The sequence below is a fragment of the Arachis stenosperma genome, chromosome 4 (assembly GCF_014773155.1).
Source record: "Arachis stenosperma cultivar V10309 chromosome 4, arast.V10309.gnm1.PFL2, whole genome shotgun sequence".
Lineage (NCBI taxonomy): Eukaryota > Viridiplantae > Streptophyta > Magnoliopsida > Fabales > Fabaceae > Arachis > Arachis stenosperma.
In genome coordinates, this window is record NC_080380.1 from 13,125,097 (window position 1) to 13,148,080 (window position 22,984).

Here is a 22,984-nt window from a genome sequence, read left to right on the forward strand (position 1 = left end):
GGCTAAGTCGTTTAGACTTGTATTTTTACGAGTTTGATTTTAGAGTCAAATATCCATCTATTTAAGTCAAGTAAACAAGTTAGTTCGACAGATTTGGCTCATTTTGACGATCCTAATTAATTGAAGAGCTATCTTAAATTAATCTTTATTGAATGAATTCTAAAATGATTCTAATGAAATCATATACAAATAAATCCTTATATATAATAATTTAATTATCTTATCTATTATATATTTTTCTAGTATATTTTGTAATTGAAAATATCAACATTATGCTCCTATTTTCTAAAAATATTGAATTTTTAAACTTGTCTTTAAAATATATTAATTTAAAACTTCAATTCAAATTAACAGCAAATTTTCCATTAAAAATAATGACAAATTTTTTATCTAATAGGGGAAAAATTCTTTTTTAAGAAAAAACTTTTTTATTTTAGTTGTTTGTAACATCTTTTAGAATTGACATCTTGCTAGAATATTGTAAATTATTAGTTATTAAAAATTAGCAAGCTAATTATTAGTCACGACTTTAGAACTTTAATTATTCTCTCATTTAAAATAACTTTAGATTAGTGACAAAATTATGACAAATTACATTAGCGTGCTTGGCAATTCCATGAATTTTCCATGGATTTATATAAAGGTTAGCGATTAGTATCAACATGAAATAAGAACATAATAAGAACTAACATTTTTTCTCACAAATTAGTAGCAACATAAAATAAGCGAGGAAAGTCAAACAGTTGTTAATCGGTCGCTAATTCCTCACAAAATAAGCTTTTGATTAGTGACTCAATTGCGACCAGTTACTTCTAAAATTTTCTCGGTTAGCTTTGGAGTTGTTAAAACTATGCGACGAATTTTCAACGAGATTAGCGAGTATTTCGCTACAAAATAGGTAGGATATAGCTTTTGCTTTGTGACAAGATTGCAGTTGCCAAATCGCTCCCTAAATTAAAATTGCGACAACTTAGCGACAAATGTATTTCGCCCGCTAATCAGCGACTTGAAATCAGCGAACGAAGGGTATCAGTTGTTAAACGGTCGCAAATTTCTCGCTACTTAGGTACTAGACACTCAATATCCGTATTTCCATTTTAGTGACTAATTAGCAAGGAACACTTCCCTAGCTAAATGATTTATCTGTTGCGACGAGTTAGCGACGACTGTTTTCTGTCGCTACGCTAATTTTGAATTTTTACAATAGTATGCGACAAATTAGCGAGAAACTAGTTGCTCGCTAAAAATTAAAACTTTAGTGACAAGTTAGCTAGGAATTTTTCCATCGCAAAATGTATTTCAAGTATTTGTGACGGATTAGCTAGTAACATTGTTCCTCACTAATTAGGCTTTTCGCACAAAGTTTATTTAGCGACGAACTACTGTGAGAACTGTTTCTCGCTAATTGTATATCAAACACTTGCGACAAAATAGTGACAATAATATCCCTCGCTACTTTACTTTTATTCGATTGAACCCCTAAGTGACTGATTTGCTAGAACATTGTCAGTAGCTAATTAATTTGTGACAAATTAGCGAGAAAATTTTCCCCGCTCTTTTTTTAGCTACAAAAGTCAATCTGCGAGAAACAAACTTACTCGTGAATCTCTCGCTAATCACTCGCTTTTATCAAGTTCGGATATTTTGTGACCGCTCATTAATTTTGTCGCTAATTTGTCAAATTCTTGTAGTGTATTAAATGTCAACATAAAGATTTATCAATCATCAAAACCTCAACATGTTCTTGTGAGTTTCTTTTTTTTTTTGGGATAATTATTTAAACATATTATGTAATTATGATTGTGATTTCAACTGTTGTGGTAAAAAAACCTTCTAACAAGGATATATATGTTGATGGTGGTGGTGTCTTCTAACAAAAGTTAAATACCAGCAACAAATAATCACTCTAAACCCTGAAATCAATAACTATTTCAACAAAAATTCAGAAAGATCATACTTAAAAATTAAGAAATGGCAACAGCAGCATAACAAATCCATTTTAATCAACAATTTCAACAACACAAAATCAATGATTTAATTAATTTCAGATTCAGAAATCACAAATCAAAGTAAGAGACATTCAAAATACTGAAACAGACTCAACAGTGATGACACTAAATTAAACAGAGCATTAGCAAGGAAGAAGAAGAAGAACATTAGCAACATTATTTGAACAAAAAATTCAGAAATTAAAAGTAAGAAGAAAAACCGAGCATTCAGAAACTAAACAGAGTCATCAGTAACCAGCGAAAAATTAAAAAAAACCATCAGAGTAACAAAACTTCAAACATTCATAGCAAACTTCAAACAATCAGAGTAACAGATCCAGAACCAAACTTTCAAAGTAACAAAATTTTAAACATTCACAGCAATTAGAAAACAGAGTAACAAAACATTCAAAACCAAACTTCAAGGACCATCAGCAATAGCAACAGATCCAGAACCAACTTTCAAACATTCAAAACAAAACTTCAAACCATCGGCAAATACAAGACAGATTTGAACAAAACTTCAAAAAGTGAAGAAGACTTGAACCAAGACCGAAGCAGATGAACAAAAATTGAAGTAGAGTTGAATAAAAATTGAAGCAGACCTGATCCAAGACCGAAGCAGACTTGAAGAAAAATCAGAAATGGAAAAAAATTGAAGAAGAAGACCAACGTGAAGATGAAGAAGAGAAGCAACTAACCTGGGTCTGTGCCGAGAAGCCAGTAAAGATGAAGAACCGAAGAGGAGTTGGGTTAGGCGGCGACGATGGAGGGCTAGGCGGAGGGCAATGCGACTAGGGTTTCTTTCATTCAGAGTTCTCCAGAACATGGATGAATGAATGATTAGGGGAAGAGGGGGGTTGGGTCACGAGGGATCCGTTTCTTTTTTTTTGTTTTTTTTACAAGTTTAAAAACTGCACCGTTTTATCCGAATCGGCCGGTTACCGGTCTGGTCCAACCAGTCGGTTTTCGGCCGATTCGCCGATTTTTTACCGGTTTTTCTTCGAACGGTTATAAGGGGAGGAATGAACCGCTTGCACCTCCGGTTTCCGGTTAAATCGGTTCGACTGGCTAGTCCGGTCTGATTTTCAGAACCATGATTTTTCTTGAGTAAAATGTTAGTTTTATTTTTAGTAGATTTATCAACGTTCTAAATATTCATGGATACAATATAATAGTTTATTTGAAATGCTCTTTTAGGTAGTGTTTATTTTAAGAGACTGGAATTGAAATTGAAAGATTAGTACTCAATAATGTGTTTGATGGTTAAAGATTGGAACTAAAATTCACTACAGCAAGAATTTGACAAATTAGCGACGGATTTTTGCGAGAAATATTTTTTTTATTAATCCGTCACTAACTTGCGAGGAATTAGTGACGCATTAACCACAAAATTAATGAGCGGTCACAAAATATCCGAACATGAGAAAAGCGACTAATTAGCGAGAGATTTATGAGTAAGTTTGTTTCTTACAAATTGACTTTTGTAGTTAAAAAAAGAGCGAGAAAAATTTTCTCGCTAATTTGTCACAAATTAATTAGCGAGTGACAATGTTCTAGCAAATCAGTCACTTAGGAGTTCAATCAAATAAAAGTAAAGTAGCGAGGGATATTATTGTCACTATTCCATCGCTATATTTTTTGTATTTTTGGCACGCTTTAAAAGCGTGACAAAATCCAATTTTTCTTGTAGTGTGAGATACTTATTGATTTGTTACTAGGTTAAAAAGAATTTGCGATGACATTTGCGATAGTAGTTCAACTAATTAAATACATATTATTTCCTAGCAAATTAGCGACTACTTCATAACTCTACTTTCTCATTTAGAATAGCTTCGGTTTAACGACAAAATTCCTACAAATTTGATTAAGGATTTTCAAATATTAGTTATAGATTTGCTACAAAATGTGATAGATTTGCGATCAACTTGTGACGAATTAGGTTCGGAAAATTCCTTGCTAATTAGCGTCAACTAAGCATTCCATTTTGTCTACGAAGTTAGCTTGGAATTAGCGATGATTCTGCTACAGTAGAGTTTGTCGCTAATTAGCGACTAACTTTTAGTCTATTTCTTCTATGGAATTAGCTTTTAATTTAGTGACAGATTTGCGACTATCTAGTCGGTAGCTAAAAAACTTTCTGATGAATTAGCGACTATTGTGTTTGCCTCACTGATCTGCGACTTGTAATTAGCGAGGAAAGCATTAATTGCTAAGCAGTAGCTAATCCGTCACAAATTATATTTTGCGTCAGATTAGCGATTATTTTATGACTCTTTTTGTGGTAGCTAATTACCCATATTCTTGTAGTGATTTCAGTTTCGTAATACAAAATTTCAGTTCTTTCAGCACCTCAAAAAATAGAGATAGAAGAGACTGAAATCCCTGAGAATGGGGACAGAAACTTTTTTTAACATTTATTTTCGAAAATACCATCATCTAAATTTTCAAATTTTCATTCTACTCTTTCTACCATTCTCATTTCTCAAACCTCACCTCCATTCTATCACTAATCCTTCACCTCACCACTACTGCACCCATTCTCACCAAATAGAATATTAAATACTTAATGCTAAACATAATATAGAGACTTAATTTAGTCTTTATCTTTCAATTTTTATCTTATAATTTATATTGTTTAATCTCTATTTCTCTTCTAAATACTTCATTAGAAATAATGTCAACTAAAAGGTGATCTAACATACTAAAAAACGATGGTGAATGTGTTTTATTGCTCAAGTTATTTTTTTATTCAATTATGGTTTTATTCATTTATCTGTCATAATTCTTAACAAATGGGTATATTATATTTTTAAGAAAAGTCTAGGAGATTAGCAATTTTATTGCATTTTGGCCAGCATGTAACCAGCAGAGAAAAGTGAGCCATTGGATGAAATCTCACACCAATCTCACACCATCAAATTATTATTAATGACTAGTTGATGGCTACCAATCACAAATATTGCTGGCTCCTAGCATTGCTCATATTTCGATATATTAAGAAAAGAGCAACATAATAGTTATATGGTTGCCAATGAAGACGTACGACCTCTGCCTTTTACATAAACTAGAGGGGACGTATTATAGCATGCATGCTGATATGGAAACAAGTACTGGAATATCTTAAACAAATTTATTATTGTAATATTATTGTTTAAAAGCATTGTAAAATTAGAAATATGTTATTTAACCAATAAGTTAGCAATTTTAACTAGTCTATAAATGTAATAAATCAGTTACATTAATTTTATTAAACCTATTTTCCAATTTTTTAAGAAACTAACACTTATCAGATTTTAACTCCCTATTTTAATTATGAACAATGCTACATAGCCTATAAAATTTATTATTTTTTGTCAGTATTTAGCCAGCAAAAATTTGTATCTATATTTATAAGAGTTTTATACACAATATATATATATATATATATATATATATATATATATATAGTTTGTACCTATATTTACTAGAATTTTGTACACTTGAATCAATATAGTTTGCACTCATATTTTTCAGATTTACACACATGAATTAGTAAAGTTTCTTTGTGTTAAAGACAATTTACTATTTGTGCTGGTCAAATGATGGCCAAAAATACTAAAAATACTATCCCCCAAGAGTTTCTCTGTAACTATTACGATTTTTTTTGTTTTTCACGGTATCCTCTAACCCGACAGGTTAAGGACTAATCTGTCTTGGATCGGAGCTCCATTTAAGGGTGTACTGCTAGCCAATGGGTTATTACATGCACAAGGCGAGATTCGAACCTCCGACACTTGTTTAAGTGAATTAATGAGCTAACCACGAGGCCAACCCAACATGGAGCGAGTGGCATCAGAAACCTTCGCTGTCATGTTTGACTACTTGTGACAGTCCTTCCTTGGAATCAACAGAGTGAGATTCCGGTGAGAATAAAGTTAGGTGAGACAACAGATGGGGAATGACACAAAGGAATGAGAGGGTTGAGCTCAAACTGCCACTGTTTCTGACTTGCATCCGACGACCAGCGCAACATCACTATGAATTCTCTCTGTTTTTCTTTGGTAGATATAGTGTGGGAATGAGAGCTGGAGCAAAATACACTAACTTCCCTCAACTCTTGATGGACCTTGATTAAATTTGAACTAATGCAGTGGGCCAATTTCAATTAAAAACCAGCAAAATTAGGATGTCTTCAATATTTTATGTTTCACTCAAATAAATTTTTTGTTAACCCATTTAAACTTTAGGACTCAGAAAAAAATTTTAGTCTTACGTGTAGTAGGATAGAAATCATTGTTCGAAAATTACTTACTTTTTAATTTCTTTAATAATTTTTTCTGAAACAAAAGAAACTCAACACAAAAATGGAGCAAACAAGCCAGAAAAACAATAAAACAACACCTATTGTAAACACCTAGTACTTTTTCAAATCAATAATTTATCCCAATGTCATCTCTGGTATTGCCATCAATAACAAAAGGGATCCTCGCACCTCCACTCCTTGTAATTAAGCAAAGTCATGTTGATGATTTCTTTAACACATTTTCTTGTTTTCTGAAACAACCTCATGTTCCATTTTAACCAAACGTTCCAAATAACTGCGAAAAAACTTATGAACCACTTTTTATGCTCCTTCTTCCTACTTGTAGTACCTGTCCAGCTTTGAAAGTGTTCCTTCAAAGTACTCGAAAAGGACCATTGTCTACCAAAATCAGATAATCAAGCGCACCACACCTGCCAAGTAAAATTATAGCCAAGAAACAAGTGGTGAACATATTCAACATCCTTATTACATAATACACACATTATCACCCTGATTAAGAATTCAGAGTCCACACAACCTTTTCTTTGTATTTACCCTACCTATAAAGACAAACCAGACAAACAGCTCTACTCTTGGAGGGACTAAACATTTCCAAATAGTCTTAGTGAAGCTATAACTTGTTATGTCATCCGGAAGCGTTTCTGATTGTAGCACCTGCAAAAAAGAATTAGTAGAAAATACACCTTGCATGTCAAACTTTTAGACAACTCTATCCTCTCTGTCAGAAGCTAGTTTAACCGGCCTCAAAGTGTCGTGTAATTGATTCACAAGTTTCAACTTCCATTGGAATAGCTCAGGCCTCCATTGAAAATTTTAAATCCACTCTAACCCCTCTCAAAACCCACAAACACCTATGACAAATCCTTTTTGGATTGAAACCAAGAAGAGCCTTAGAAACCTATCCTTCAGAAGACCACAACTTAGCCAGACATCTTTCGAGAAGTGATTTTTTCTGCCATCACCAATCTCCATGGACAAGCCAGTTATTATCTTGTCTCTTATATATTGCTCCTTTATCTGTAGCTGACAGATATCCTTCCATAGACTCCCTCTAGTAGGTAATGTTTGGGTGGATAATAGCTTATTAGGAAAAAGGTTATTACATGAACATACCACCTTCTTCTACAACAGACACTCCTCCTTTGAAAATCTCCACCACCACTTAAATAAGAGTGTTGTGTTATGAAGCATTGCATTTTCGACCCCCTAATCCACCTAACTTTTTTGGAGCTTGGACCACTTCTCATCTAACCAACGCCATTCCATTCCTTCCATCCTCTTTACTCCACAAGAATCTTCTCTGTAAAGAAATCAGTTTCTCTGCAATAGCCTTTGGCATCTTATATAAGTTTAAATAATATACCGGCAGGCTATTTAATACTGCTTTGATGAGCACCAACTTTTTCGCTTTGTTGAGTACCTTAAATTTTCATAAACTGAGCTTCTACTCCACTTTTTCAATAATTGGCTTCCAAGTTTTGACCAATCTCGGGTTAGCTCCTAGAGGGATTTCAAGGTATTTGACCGAAAGATTAGCTTTCTTGCACCCCAACAAACTGCACATACTTCGAACCCACTATTGTACATAATTGATTGAGATCAAACTGGATTTGTCAAAATTGATATTTAACCCTAACATCAACTCGAAGCACTGTAGAAGCCTCTTGTAGTTCGTAATAGTCTCCTCCTTTGGTGGACAGAACAACACAGTATCATCGGCAAACTGGAGAAGTGACAATTCTATATTGTCTCTCCCAATGAATAATGGAGATATCCGGCCGTTTCTAACTGCCACTTCAATAATTCTATGTAGGACATCAACAACAAGTACAAACAAAAAAGAGATAGAGGATCACTGATACGAGTATAGCTAAATGCAAGGAAGGAGGTGAGAGGCTTGCAACGTCAGCAAAAGAGGTTGCAACTAACTCGGGACAGATGGCAGCAGATCCTCAAATTCAGGGCCTCAGAAGAAGCGTGAGAAAGAGGTTAAATAGCAGGCTGTTGAGGGATTTCAAGCACTAGGCATATTGTGGTATTTTCTTCTTTCTTCTCTCTCAACCCTCTTTCTTTGGTCACTTTCATTCAGCTGCTACATAGAATTTTCCCTTCTATTTTCCTATTCTGTTATCTTCCCTTCCCTGTGCTGATTCCCACTTCCATATCTCAGGTTATGGATTCTCCCTACTACTGCAATCTGATTTGGTGAATTCTGATTTTTCTATTTTCTTCAATTTTGACATAGTTACTGTTACACTGAAGAACTCTATCTTGTTTCTGTTCTTAGAGCTCAATCACAGATGAGCTTGATTTCCTTCTGATTGTTCTTAGTTATTTTTGAACTCTAAACTTGTACTTCTGGCATAATTACTCTATTCAATATACATACCATTTCCCTGTTTTTTGTTTAGAGCATCTATCACCCTATCATTTGGTGCTTTCATCGTGCCATGGTAGAAAACACGAGGCTCAAAACTTTAGAGGCGGAGCTGAAACGCTTGGGTCAGCGCATCGAGGAGGTTTCAGATGAGACTCGTGCTGAACGTGCGAGAGCCACAGAGGCTACGAGCTTGAAGTTTGACGCCATTCAATCCTCGTTGACGTAAATCATGCAGGAATAATCTCGATCTTGCTCTCCATCGAGGGGTTTCTCCCATGGTTCGAACTTTGGTCAGGGGGTGGATAATGGGAATCGATTGGCTCAGCATAGCCGAGTGAAGTTTGATTTACCCAAGTTTGATGGCTCAGATGCTCTGGGGTGGATATTCTCCATGGATCAATACTTTGAGTTTTTCAAAGTGCCAGACGATGAACAAATTGGGGTCGCTGCAATCCACATGGTCGGGCCTACGATTCCGTGGTTTCAAATGTCTCAACGATCGGCCCAGTTTCGTTCTTGGACACAGTTGAAGAGAGCAATCGAATTGGAGTTTGGCCCTTCTCTTTTCGAATCGCCTAGAGAACTCCTTTTCAAATTGCAGCAGCAAGGTACTGTAGGTGAATATTACACTGCTTTTGTTGCCTTGGCTAATCGATCTCATATTGAACCTCCTGAGGCTTTGAAGGATTGTTTTATTGGTGGGTTACGCGCTGATATTCGCAGAGAGGTAAAGGCTCAGTGCCCTCCTTCGTTGATGCGCGCCTTGACTTTGGCTAGAATGCAGGAGGAGAAGTTTGCTTCGATTCCAAGAACCACCTATACTACGTCCCAACCTCGCTCGGTGAATCCTTCTTACTCGGGTTCCCAGCAGAATTGCAGTCTACCGAAGAGTCCTCTTCTACCTCTTCTTCCTACTCCTGCGCCTTGCTCAGCTTTACCTCCATCGAAGAACTCGGTTCAGAGGCTTTCCCCTGCTGAGATACAGAACAAGAGGGATAAAGGTTTGTGTTATTGGTGTGATGAGAAATTTTCAGCTACTCATCGCTGCGCCAATAAATAATACCTGCAACTTCACCTTGAATTGGATGATTCTATTGATGCTGACCCTGAAAATACAGATGACACTAATATTGATCTTACTTTGGAGGCTCTAGAACAGGAGGTTGCTGCCCATCATCTCTCTTACAATGCCATGCATGGCACTAGGGGACCTGCTATGATCAGATTCACTGCTTGTTATTAATGGACATGAGGTGCACACGTCATTGGATGGGGGGAGCTCGGATTGCTTTATCCAACCCCGTATTGCCAAGTTTCTGAACTTACTAATTGAACCTGCTCCTGGTATTAAGGTCATGGTTGGTAATTTTCAAATTCTGCCAGTGGAAGGCGTGATTCCCAGTTTGGACATCACTATATCAGGCAATACTATCAGCATCCCTGAGGTCTTTGTTCTTCATGTTGCAGGGGGTGAGTTGGTCATTGGATCAAATTGGTTAGAATCTCTTAAAGCTCACATTGCTGACTATGATTCTTCCTTTTTGAGGTTTATGCATGATGGAAAATTTATCACAATTCAAGGGTACAAAACAGCTCCTTCGTCACAGGCTCAGTTCCATCATATTAGACGAATGCTCTCTACTGATGCACTAGCTGAGATGTTTACCTTGGAGGTCCAACATTCGACGGTGCCTGCAACTCCACTGTTGCAATTACCCGATTCACTTAACCCAGCTTTGGGCAAATTGCTTCAGCAATATGCGGGTGTATTCAATGTGCCTTCGGGTTTACCCCCTCAGAGGTCACAAGATCATGCAATTCCTTTAATTAAGGGTGTTGAACTAGTGAAGGCTCACCCTTACTGTTACCCTCGTCATTTGAAGTCTCAGATATAATCAATGGTGAATGAGATGCTACAGGAGGGTATAATACAGCCTAGTAAGAGTCCGTTCTCTTCACCAATTCTCTTGATTAAGAAAAAGGATGGCATGTGTAGATTTTGCACAGACTATAGAGCTTTAAATGCCATCACTGTAAAGGATGGATTTCCAAATCCTACTGTCGATGAACTCTTAGATGAATTATTTGGGGCTAATATCTTTTCCAAATTGGATTTGCGTTCTGGCTATCACCAAATACTAGTCAACCCTGATGACAGATTCAAGACTGCTTTTCGGATTCATCAAGGATTATATGAATGGTTGGTTATGCCATTCGGCCTCACCAATGCTCCTACTACATTTCAGAGCTTAATGAACGAGGTGTTTAAGCCTTACCTTCAAAAATTCGTGCTTGTCTTCTTTGATGATATACTAATCTATAGTGATGGCTTTACTAAGCATCTTGAGCACTTGGAAGTGGTCTTAAAGCTGTTGTAACAGGAGTCTCTCTTTGCCAAACTATCCAAGTGTATTTTTGGTTCATCCGAAGTGGATTACTTGGGACATACGATAAGGGGAGGTGGAGTACATATGGAAATGGCTAAAGTGCAGGCTATTATGGATTGGCCACAGCCCACTAATGTTAAACAGCTTAGAGGGTTCCTTGGCCTTACTGGATACTACAGAAGATTCATTAAAGGCTACGCTTCCTTGGCTTCTCCTTTAACAGATCTGCTAAAGAAGGATGCTTTTGTATGGAGTACAGAAGCTTCTAAGGCTTTCACTCAACTTCAAAAGGCTATATGCTCAAAACCTGTGCTGCAATTACCCAATTTTGATTTACCATTTGAGATTGAAACTGATGCTTCGGGTTCGGGAATAGGTGCAGTTCTATTGCAGCAAAAACATCCAATAGCATTCTTTTCCAAGAAGCTTCCCCCAACTCTGTAGAAACAATCAGCTTATGTTCGGGAATTTTATGCCATCACTGAAGCGTTGGCGAAATTTCAACATTATTTACTAGGAAAGAAATTTGTATTGCGTACAGATCATCAAAGCCTTAAGGCGCTGCTTGAGCAGGACCTACACACTCCAGAACAACACAAATGGATGCACAAGCTATTGGGATATGACTTCGAGATTCACTACAAATCTGGTGCTGAGAATGTGGCTTGCAGATGCCCTTTTGAGGAGTTTCCTTGGGGCTTGGTCTGCACCACGAGCTGATTGGATGAGGCAGTTGAAAGAGGATTTAGCTCAAAATCCTGATCTTCAAGTACTGATAGAAAAGTGTAGTAATCACACTTTGGGGGATTTAAATTACTCAGTCCATAATGACCTTCTTTTGTGGAGGAACAGATTGGTGATACCTACAACTAGCTCTTTGATACCTAAAATTTTGTATGAGTACCATGATAGTGTTATTGGAGGTCATGCTGGCATAGCAAAGACCGTGGAGTGAATTTGTGCAATCTACTATTGGCCCAACACATGCAGCGAGACATTAGGCGTTATGTTCTAAACTGTTGTGTTTGTCAGCAAGCTAAGGTGGACACCAAGGCCCCGGCGGGGTTACTCAAACCATTACCAGTTCCCTCACAGGTTTGGGAGGATATTGCAATGGATTTTATCACTGCATTACCACTGGCAGCAGGGAATTCAATAATTATAATGGTTGTTGATAGACTAACCAAATACGCTCATTTTCTCCCTTTAAAACATGATTTCAATAGCAAATCAGTGGCAGATATATTCATCAACAATGTGGTTAAGCTTCATGGTTTTCCAAGTTCTATTGTTTCTGATCGAGACCGGGTTTTCATTAGCAAATTCTGGCAGCACCTATTTCGAAGTCAAGGAACCACATTAGCAATGAGTTCTGCTTATCATCCACAAACGGATGGGCAGAGTGAGGTATGTAATAGGACATTGGAGATGTATCTACGTTGCTTTTTGATGAGCGGATAATTTGTACGCTTTTTGGCATTGTTTTTAGTATGTTTTTAGTATATTTGGTTGAGTTTTTAGTATATTTTTATTAGTTTTTAGTTAAAATTCACTTTTCTGGACTTTACTATGAGTTTGTGTGTTTTTCTGTGATTTCAGGTATTTTCTGGCTGAAATTGTGGGACCTGAGCAAAAATCTGATTCAGAGACTGAAAAGGACTGCAGATGCTGTTGGATTCTGACCTCCCTGCACTCGAAGTGGATTTTCTGGAGCTACAGAAGCCCAATTGGCGCGCTCTCAACGGCGTTGGAAAGTAGACATCCTGGGCTTTCCAGAAATATATGATAGTCTATACTTTGCTCAAGATTTGATGGCCCAAACCGGCGTTCAAAGTCACCCTCAGAATTTCCAGCGTTAAACACCGGAACTGGCACAAGAATGGGAGTTAAACGCCCAAACTGGCACCAAAGCTGGCGTTTAACTCCAAGGGAAGTCTCTACACGAAAATGCTTCAATGCTCAGCCCAAGCACACACCAAGTGGGCCCGAAAGTGGATTTTTATGTCATTTACTCATCTTTGTAATCCTTAGGCTACTAGTTCTCTATAAGTAGGACCTTTTTACTATTGTATTTGGAAGAAAAATAAAGCTTTTGATCATGTTTTTATGATTGAACCCTCTTTGGGAGGCTGGCCTCACGGCCATACCTAGACCTTGTTCTTATGTATTTTCAACGGTGGAGTTTCTACACACCATAGATTAAGGTGTGGAGCTCTGCTGTACCTCGAGTATTAATGCAATTACTATTGTTCTTCTATTCAATTCCGCTTGTTCTTGTTCCAAGATATCACTTGTTTTTCAACTTGATGAATGTGATGATCCGTGACACTCATCATCATTCTCACCTATGAACGTGTGACTGACAACCACCTCCGTTCTACCTTAGATTAAGTGAATATCTCTTGGATTCCTGATACACGATGCATGGTTGATCGCCTGACAACCGAGCGCTCGCCTGACAAACGAGCCAGCCATTCCGTGAGATCAGAGTCTTCGTGGTATAGGCAAGAACTAATGGCGGCATTCAAGAGAATCCGGAAGGTCTAACCTTGTCTGTGGTATTCTGAGTAGGATTCAATGATTGAATGACTGTGACGTGCTTCAAACTCCTGAGGGCGGGGCGTTAGTGACAGACGCAAAAGAATCACTGGATTCTATTCCGGTCTGATTGAGAATCGACAGATGGATAGCCGTGCCGTGACAGGGTGCGTTGAACATTTCCACTGAGAGGATGGGAGGTAGCCACTGACAACGGTGAAACCCTTGCATAAGCTTGCCATGGAAAGGAGTAAGAAGGATTGGATGAAGACAGTAGGAAAGCAGAGAGACGGAAGGGACAAAGCATCTCCATTCGCTTATCTGAAATTCTCACCAATGGAATACATAAGTATCTCTATCTTTATCTTTATGTTTTATTCATCATCTATACCCATTTGAGTCCGCCTGACTAAGATTTACAAGGTGACCATAGCTTGCTTCATACCAACAATCTCCGTGGGATCGACCCTTACTCGCGCAAGGTTTATTACTTGGACGACCCAGTGCACTTGCTGGTTAGTTGTGCGAAGTTGTAGTGATCACAATTTCGTGCACCAAGTTTTTGGCGCTGTTGCCGGGGATTGTTTCGTGTATGGATAACTAACGGTTCATCTTGTTGCTTAGATTAGGTATTTTTCAGAATTCTTAAGAATGAGTTCTAGAGTTTCATGATGATCTGTTGAAATCTGGCTGGCTGAGAAGCCATGTCTAATCTTATTGGACCGAGGTTTCAACTGATCATCACAAGAGCTTGTTGATCTCTATCAATCTTGCTATTGGAGCAATGATCTGCTAAGGCTTGGCTGGCCATTGGCCATGTCTAGTGTTTTGGACCGAAGCTTTCCTTGAAGGCTTGGCTGGCTGTGAAGCCATGTCTAATTCCTGGACCGGAGTCTTAGACTAGCATTGCAATGATTCCTGGAATCCAAATTAAGAATTCTGAAACCTTTATTTTCTATTTCCATATAATTTTCGAAAAATCCAAAAAAAAAAAAATTTCAAACTCATAAAAACCAAAAATATTTTATGTTTCTTGTTTGAGTCTAGTGTCTAATTTTAAGTTTGGTGTCTTGCATGCATTGTTTATTTGATCTTGGTCCTATTTTCAAGTCAATAGTACAGGGAACTGAAGATTCAGAACATGCAGCAGAGGAATTACACAGAAAAAGCTGGGCGTTCAAAACGCCCAGTGAAGAAGGACAGACTGGCGTTTAAACGCCAGCCAGGGTGCCTGGTTGGGTGTTTAACGCCCAAAAAGGTAGTGCATTGGGCGTTAAACGCCAGAATGTGCACCATTCTGGGCGTTTAACGCCAGGATGGCACAAGAGGGAGGATTTTGTTTTCAAATCAATTTTTTTCAAGTTTTCAAAGTTTTTCAAAATCAAATCTTTTTCAAAATCAATTTCTTTCCTTTTTCAAGGATACTTGCTAACAATTAATGATTTGATTGAACAATTCAAGTATGTTGCCTTTTCTGTTGAGAAAGGTTTAATGTTTGAATCATATCTTTTCTTGTTAGGCAAGTCATTAATTTTTAGAATCATATCTTTTTAAAAACCATAACTTTTCAATCAAATCTTTTTAATCACATCTTTTTCAAAAAATAGTTTTCAATCATATTTTTTTTCAAAATCTTTTTCAAAAAAATCACTTGATTTCTTTCCCACTTTTAGTTTTCGAAAATTATCAATCAATTTTTCAAAATATTTTCAAAATCTCTCACTTAATTTTCGAAAATTTCTTCCTCTCTTCTCACATCCCTCTATTTATGGAGTACCACTCCTTCTCAATGCACAATTCGAACTCTATCTGATTAAGTTCGAACTCTCTACTTCTTCCTTCTATTTTTCTTCTTCTCTGACACCTCAAGGAATCTCTATACTGTGACATAGAGGATTCCACATTTTCTTGTTCTCTTCTCTTTCATATGAGCAGGAACAAAGACAAAAGCATTCTTGTTGAAGCTGACCCTGAACCTGAAAGGACCTTGAAGCGAAAGCTAAGAGAAGCTAAGGCACAACTCTCTGTAGAGGACCTAACAGAAATCTTCAAAGAAGAAGAACCCATGGCAGCCGAAAACAACAACAATGCCAACAATGCAAGGAAGGTGCTAGGTGACTTTACTGCACCTACTCCCGACTTCTATGGGAGAAGCATCTCTATCCCTGCCATTGGAGCAAACAACTTTGAGCTTAAGCCTCAATTAGTTTCTCTAATGCAACAGAATTGCAAGTTCCATGGACTTCCATTGGAAGATCCTCATAAGTTCTTAGCTGAATTCTTGCAAATCTGTGACACTGTCAAGACTAATGGGGTTGACCCTGAGGTCTACAGACTTATGCTATTCCCTTTTGCTGTAAGAGACAGAGCTAGGACATGGTTGGACTCACAACCTAAAGAAAGCCTGGACTCATGGGAAAAGCTAGTCAATGCCTTCTTGGCAAAGTTCTTTCCACCTCAAAAATTGAGTAAGCTTAGAGTGGAAGTCCAAACCTTCAGACAGAAGGATGGAGAATCCCTCTATGAAGCTTGGGAAAGATACAAACAATTGATCAGAAAATGCCCTTCTGACATGCTTTCTGAATGGAGCATCATAGGTATTTTCTATGATGGTCTCTCTGAACTATCCAAGATGTCTTTGGATAGCTCTGCTGGAGGATCTCTTCATCTGAAGAAGACGCCTACAGAAGCTCAAGAACTAATTGAAATGGTTGCAAATAACCAATTCATGTACACTTCTGAAAGGAATCCTGTGAACAATGGGACAAATCAGAAGAAAGGAGTTCTTGAGATTGATACTCTGAATGTCATATTGGCTCAGAACAAGATATTGACTCAGCAAGTCAATTTGATTTCTCAAAGTCTGTCCGGAATGTAAAATGCACCTGGCAGTACTAAGGATGCTTCACCTGAAGAAGAAGCCTATGATCCTGAGAACCCTTCAATGGAAGAGGTGAATTACCTAGGAGAACCCTATGGAAACACCTATAATTCTTCATGGAGAAATCATCCAAATTTCTCGTAGAAGGATCAACAGAGACCTCAACAAGGTTTCAACAACAATAATGGTGGAAGAAACAGGTTTAGCAATGGCAAGCCTTTTCCATCATCTTCTCAGCAACAGACAGAGAATTCTAAGCAGAACCACTCTGACTTAGCAACCATGGTCTCTGATCTAATCAAAACCACTCAAAGTTTCATGACTGAAACAAGGTCCTCCATTAGAAACTTGGAGGCACAAGTGGGACAGCTGAGCAAGAAAATTACTGAACTCCCTCCTAGTACTCTTCCAAGCAATACAGAAGAAAATCCAAAAGGAGAGTGCAAGGCCATTAACATGGCCGAATTTGGAGAGGAAGGAGAGGAAGTGAACGCCACTGAGGAAGACCTCAATGGGCATCCACTGACCTCCACTGAGTTCCCCAATGAGGAACCATGGGAATCTGAGGCTCAAAATGAGACCATAGAGATTCCATTGGACTTACTTCTGCCTTTCATGAACTCTGATGAGTATTCTTCCTCTGAAGAGGATGAGTATGTCACTGAAGAGCAAGTTGCTAAATACCTTGGAGCAATCATGAAGCTAAATGACAAGTTAATTGGAAATGAGACTTGGGAGGATGAACCCCCTTTGCTCACCAAAGAATTGGATGACTTGTCTAGGCAGAAATTACCTCAAAAGAGGCAGGACCCTGGGAAGTTCTCCATACCTTGTACCATAGGCACCATGACCTTCAAGAAGGCTCTGTGTGACTTAGGGTCAAGTGTAAACCTCATGCCTCTCTCTGTAATGGAGAAGCTAGGGATCTTTGAGGTGCAAGCTGCAAGAATCTCACTAGAGATGGCAGACAACTCAAGAAAACAAGCTTATGGACTTGTAGAGGATGTTTTGGTGAAGATTGAAGACCATTACATCCCTGCTGATTTCATAGTCCTAGAGACTGGGAAGTGCATGGATGAATCTATCATCCTTGGCAGACCCTTCCTAGCCACAGCAAAGGCTGTGATTGATGTTGATGGAGGTGAACTGATCATTCAAGTGAATGAAGAATCCTTTGTGTTTAAGGCTCAAGGATATCCCTCTGTCACCATGGAGAGGAAGCATGAAGAGCTTCTCTCAAATCAGAGTCAAACAGAGCCCCCACAGTCAAACTCTAAGTTTGGTGTTGGGAGGCCACAACCAAACTCTAAGTTTGGTGTTGAACCCCCACATTCAAACTCTAAGTTTGGTGTTGGGAGGTTCCAACATTGCTCTGAGTATCTGTGAGGCTCCATGAGAGTCCACTGTCAAGCTACTGACATTAAAGAAGCGCTTGTTGGGAGGCAACCCAATATTATATTTTATCCATTTTTCTTTGTTATTTTATGTTTTCTGTAGGTTGATGATCATGAGAAGTCACAAAATCAATTGAAAAAGCAAAAACAGAATGAAAAACAGGAAGAAAAATAGCACACCCTGGAGGAAGAACCTACTGGCGTTTAAACGCCAGTAAGGCTAGCAGATGGGCGTTTAACGCCCAGTCTGGCACCATTCTGGGCGTTTAACGCCAGAAAGGGGCACCAGACTGGCGTTAAACGCCAGGAAAGAGCAAGAACCTGGTGTTAAACGCCAGAAATGGGCACCAGCCCGGCGTTTAACGCCAGAATTGGCTCAAAACGTATCTTTGCATGCCATTTGGTGCAGGGATGACTTTTCCTTGACACCTCAGGATCTGTGGACCCCACAGGATCCCCACCTACCCCACCACCCTCTCTCTTCTTCACCCATTCACCAATCACCTCAACCACTCTTCCCCAAAAACCCTTCACCTATCAAATCCCATCTTCCCCTTCACCACTCACATCCATCCTTCATAAAACCCCACCTACCTCACCATTCAAATTCAAACCACTTTCCCTCCCAAACCCACCCATAATGGCCAAACCCTACCCCTCTCCTCACTCCTATATAAACCCATCTTCACTCCTTCATTTTCACACACACTAAACACTACTTCTTTCCCTTTTGGCCGAACCACAAAGCCATCTCCCTCTCCTCCATTTCTTCTTCTTCTACTCTCTTCTTTCTTCTTTTGCTCGAGGACGAGCAAACCTTTTAAGTTTGGTGTGGTAAAAGCATTGCTTTTTGTTTTTCCATAACCATTTATGGCATCCAAGGCCGGAGAAACATCTAGAAAGAGGAAAGGGAAGGCAAAAGCTTCCACCTCCGAGTCATGGGAGATGGAGAGATTCATCTCAAGGGTGCATCAAGACCACTTCTATGAAGTTGTGGCCTTGAAGAAGGTGATCCCCGAGGTCCCCTTTTCACTCAAAAAGGGTGAATATCCGGAGATCCGACATGAGATCCAAAGAAGAGGTTGGGAAGTTCTTACCAACCCCATTCAACAAGTCGGAATCTTAATGGTTCAAGAGTTCTATGCCAATGCATGGATCACCAAGAACCATGATCAAAGTGTGAACCCGGATCCAAAGAATTGGCTTACTATGGTTCAGCGGAAATACTTGGATTTTAGTCCGGAAAATGTAAGGTTGGCATTCAACTTGCCCATGATGCAAGGAGATGAACATCCTTACACTAGAAGGGTCAACTTTGATCAAAGGTTGGACCAAGTCCTCACAGACATTTGTGAAGAGGGCGCCCAATGGAAGAGAGATTCAAGAGGAAAGCCGGTTCAATTGAGAAGGCATGACCTCAAACCCGTGGCTAGAGGATGGTTGGAGTTTATCCAACGCTCAATCATTCCCACTAGCAACCGGTCCGAAGTTACTATAGACCGGGCTATCATGATTCATAGCATCATGATTGGAGAAGAAATAGAAGTTCATGAGGTTATAGCTCAAGAACTTTATAAGGTGGTGGACAAGTCCTCTACCTTGGCAAGGTTAGCCTTTCCTCATCTCATTTGTCACCTCTGCTATTCAGTTGGAGTTGACATAGAGGGAGACATCCCCATTGATGAGGACAAGCCCATTACTAAGAAGAGGATGGAGCAAACAAGAGACCCCACTCATCATGAGATCCCTGAGATTCCTCAAGGGATGCACTTTCCTCCACAAAACTATTGGGAGCAACTAAACACCTCCCTAGGAGAATTGAGTTCCAACATGGGACAACTAAGGGTGGAGCACCAAGAACATTTCATTCTCCTCCATGAAATTAGAGAAGATCAAAGAATCATGAGAGAGGAGCAACAAAGGCAAGGAAGAGATATTGAGGAGCTCAAGCACTCCATAAGACCTTCAAGAGGAAGAACAAGCCGCCATCACTAAGGTGGACCCGTTCTTTAATCTCCTTGTTCTTTATTTATCTGTTTTTCGAATTTCTATGCTTATGTTTACCTATGTTTGTGTCTTGTGATCATTAGTGTCTATGCCTAAAAGTTATGAATGTCCTATGAATCCATCACCTCTCTTAAATGAAAAATGTTCTTAATTGAAAAAGATAAGAATTGCATGAATTTTGAATTTTATAACAGTTTAATTATTTTGATGTGGTGGCAATACTTTTGTTTTCTAAATGTATGCTTAAACAGTGCATATGTCTTTTGAATTTGTGGTTCATGAATGTTGGCTCTTGAAAGAATGATGAAAAAGGAGACATGTTACTGAGGATCTGAAAAATCATTAAAATGACTCTTGAAGCAAGAAAAAGTAGTGATTCAAAAAAAAAAAAAAAAGAAGGAGAAAAACGAAAAAGAAAAAAAGGGGAGAAAGAAAAAGAAAAGAAAAAGAAAGAAATAAAATTGTGATCCAAGTCAAAAAGAGTGTGCTTAAGAACCCTGGACACCTCTAATTGGGGACTTTAGCAAAGCTGAGTCACAATCTGAAAAGGTTCACCCAATTATGTGTCTGTGGCATGTATGTATCCGGTGGTAATACTGGAAGACAGAGTGCTTTGGGCCACGGCCAAGACTCAATAAGTAGCTGTGTTCAAGAATCATCATACTTAACTAAGAGAATCAATAACACTATCTGGATTCTGAGTTCCTAAAGAAGCCAATCATTCTGAATTTCAAGGATAGAGTGAGATGCCAAAACTATTCAGAGGCAAAAAGCTAAAAGCCCCGCTCATCTAATTAATACTGATCTTCATAGATGTTTTTGGAATTCATTGCATATTCTCTTCTTTTCATCTTATTTGATTTTCAGTTGCTTGAGGACAAGCAACAATTTAAGTTTGGTGTTGTGATGAGCGGATAATTTGTACGCTTTTTGGCATTGTTTTTAGTATGTTTTTAGTATATTTGGTTGAGTTTTTAGTATATTTTTATTAGTTTTTAGTTAAAATTCACTTTTCTGGACTTTACTATGAGTTTGTGTGTTTTTCTGTGATTTCAGGTATTTTCTGGCTGAAATTGAGGGACCTGAGCAAAAATCTGATTCAGAGACTGAAAAGGACTGCAGATGCTGTTGGATTCTGACCTCCCTGCACTTGAAGTGGATTTTCTGGAGCTACAGAAGCCCAATTGGAGCGCTCTCAACGGCGTTGGAAAGTAGACATCCTGGGCTTTCCAGCAATATATGATAGTCCATACTTTGTCCAAGATTTGATGGTCCAAACCGGCGTTCAAAGTCACCCTCAGAATTTCCAGCGTTAAACGCCGGAACTGGCACAAGAATGGGAGTTAAACGCCCAAACTGGCACCAAAGCTGGCGTTTAACTCCAAGGGAAGTCTCTACACGAAAATGCTTCAATGCTCAGCCCAAGCACACACCAAGTGGGCCCGAAAGTGGATTTTTATGTCATTTACTCATCTTTGTAATCCTTAGGCTACTAGTTCTCTATAAGTAGGACCTTTTTACTATTGTATTTGGAAGAAAAATAAAGCTTTTGATCATGTTTTTATGATTGAACCCTCTTTGGGAGGCTGGCCTCACGGCCATGCCTAGACCTTGTTCTTATGTATTTTCAACGGTGGAGTTTCTACACACCATAGATTAAGGTGTGGAGCTCTGCTATACCTTGAGTATTAATGCAATTACTATTGTTCTTCTATTCAATTCCGCTTGTTCTTGTTCCAAGATATCACTTGTTCTTCAACTTGATGAATGTGATGATCCGTGACACTCATCATCATTCTCACCTATGAACGTGTGACTGACAACCACCTCCGTTCTACCTTAGATTAAGTGAATATCTCTTGGATTCCTGATACACGATGCATGGTTGATCGCCTGATAACCAAGCGCTCGCCTGACAAACGAGCCAGCCATTCCGTGAGATCAGAGTCTTCGTGGTATAGGCAAGAACTGATGGCGGCATTCAAGAGAATCCGGAAGGTCTAACCTTGTCTGTGGTATTCTGAGTAGGATTCAATGATTGAATGACGGTGACGTGCTTCAAACTCCTGAGGGCGGGGCGTTAGTGACAGACGCAAAAGAATCACTGGATTCTATTCCAGCCTGATTGAGAACCGACAGATGGATAGCCGTGCCGTGACAGGGTGCGTTGAACATTTCCACTGAGAGGATGGGAGGTAGCCACTGACAACGGTGAAACCCTTGCATAAGCTTGCCATGGAAAGGAGTAAGAAGGATTGGATGAAGACAGTAGGAAAGCAGAGAGACGGAAGGGACAAAGCATCTCCATTCGCTTATCTGAAATTCTCACCAATGGAATACATAAGTATCTCTATCTTTATCTTTATGTTTTATTCATCATCTATACCCATTTGAGTCCGCCTGACTAAGATTTACAAGGTGACCATAGCTTGCTTCATACCAACAATCTCCGTGGGATCGACCCTTACTCGCGTAAGGTTTATTACTTGGACGACCCAGTGCACTTGCTGGTTAGTTGTGCGAAGTTGTAGTGATCACAATTTCGTGCACCACTTTTGTTCTGATAATCCAAAGTGTTGGGTTACTCTTCTTCCATGGGCAGAATATTGGTATAATACTTCTTGGCACAACAGCATCAAAATGACTCCATTTAAGGCATTGTATGGCCGAGAACCTCCTACGTTAGCTCGCTATGAGTTTTCAGCTCAAGATGATTCCTCCCTACAAGAGCTGTTGGAGGACCGTTATCAACTGCTGGACACATTAAAGTTTAATTTGGAAAGATCACAGCAGTATATGAAGCAGGTTGCTGACAAGAGTAGAAGACATTATGAATTTAGTGAAGGAGATTTAGTGCTGGTTAAGCTGCAGCCCTACCGTCAGCAGTCAGTGGCTTTGAGAAAGCATCAGAAGATTGGATTAAGATATTTTGGCCCATTCCCTATAGCAAAGAAGTTGAGTGATGTTGCATACCGTTTGGAGTTGCCACCGAAAGCATGTATTCATAATGTGTTTCATATGTCTGCCTTAAAACCATTTCAGGGTGAAGGAACCTCACCATATTTTCCTCTACCGTTAACTACTACAGATGCAGGGCCGATTT

General features: G+C 38.8%; 1 non-coding gene across 1 annotated transcript; it reads right to left on the bottom strand.

Annotated features, from left to right (window-relative positions):
* Positions 1-16,069: 16,069 nt before the first annotated feature.
* LOC130978494 (small nucleolar RNA R71) lies at positions 16,070-16,177 on the bottom strand. The gene has a single exon (XR_009086125.1). It is a non-coding gene; the product is annotated as a small nucleolar RNA R71 (small nucleolar RNA).
* Positions 16,178-22,984: the final 6,807 nt, after the last annotated feature.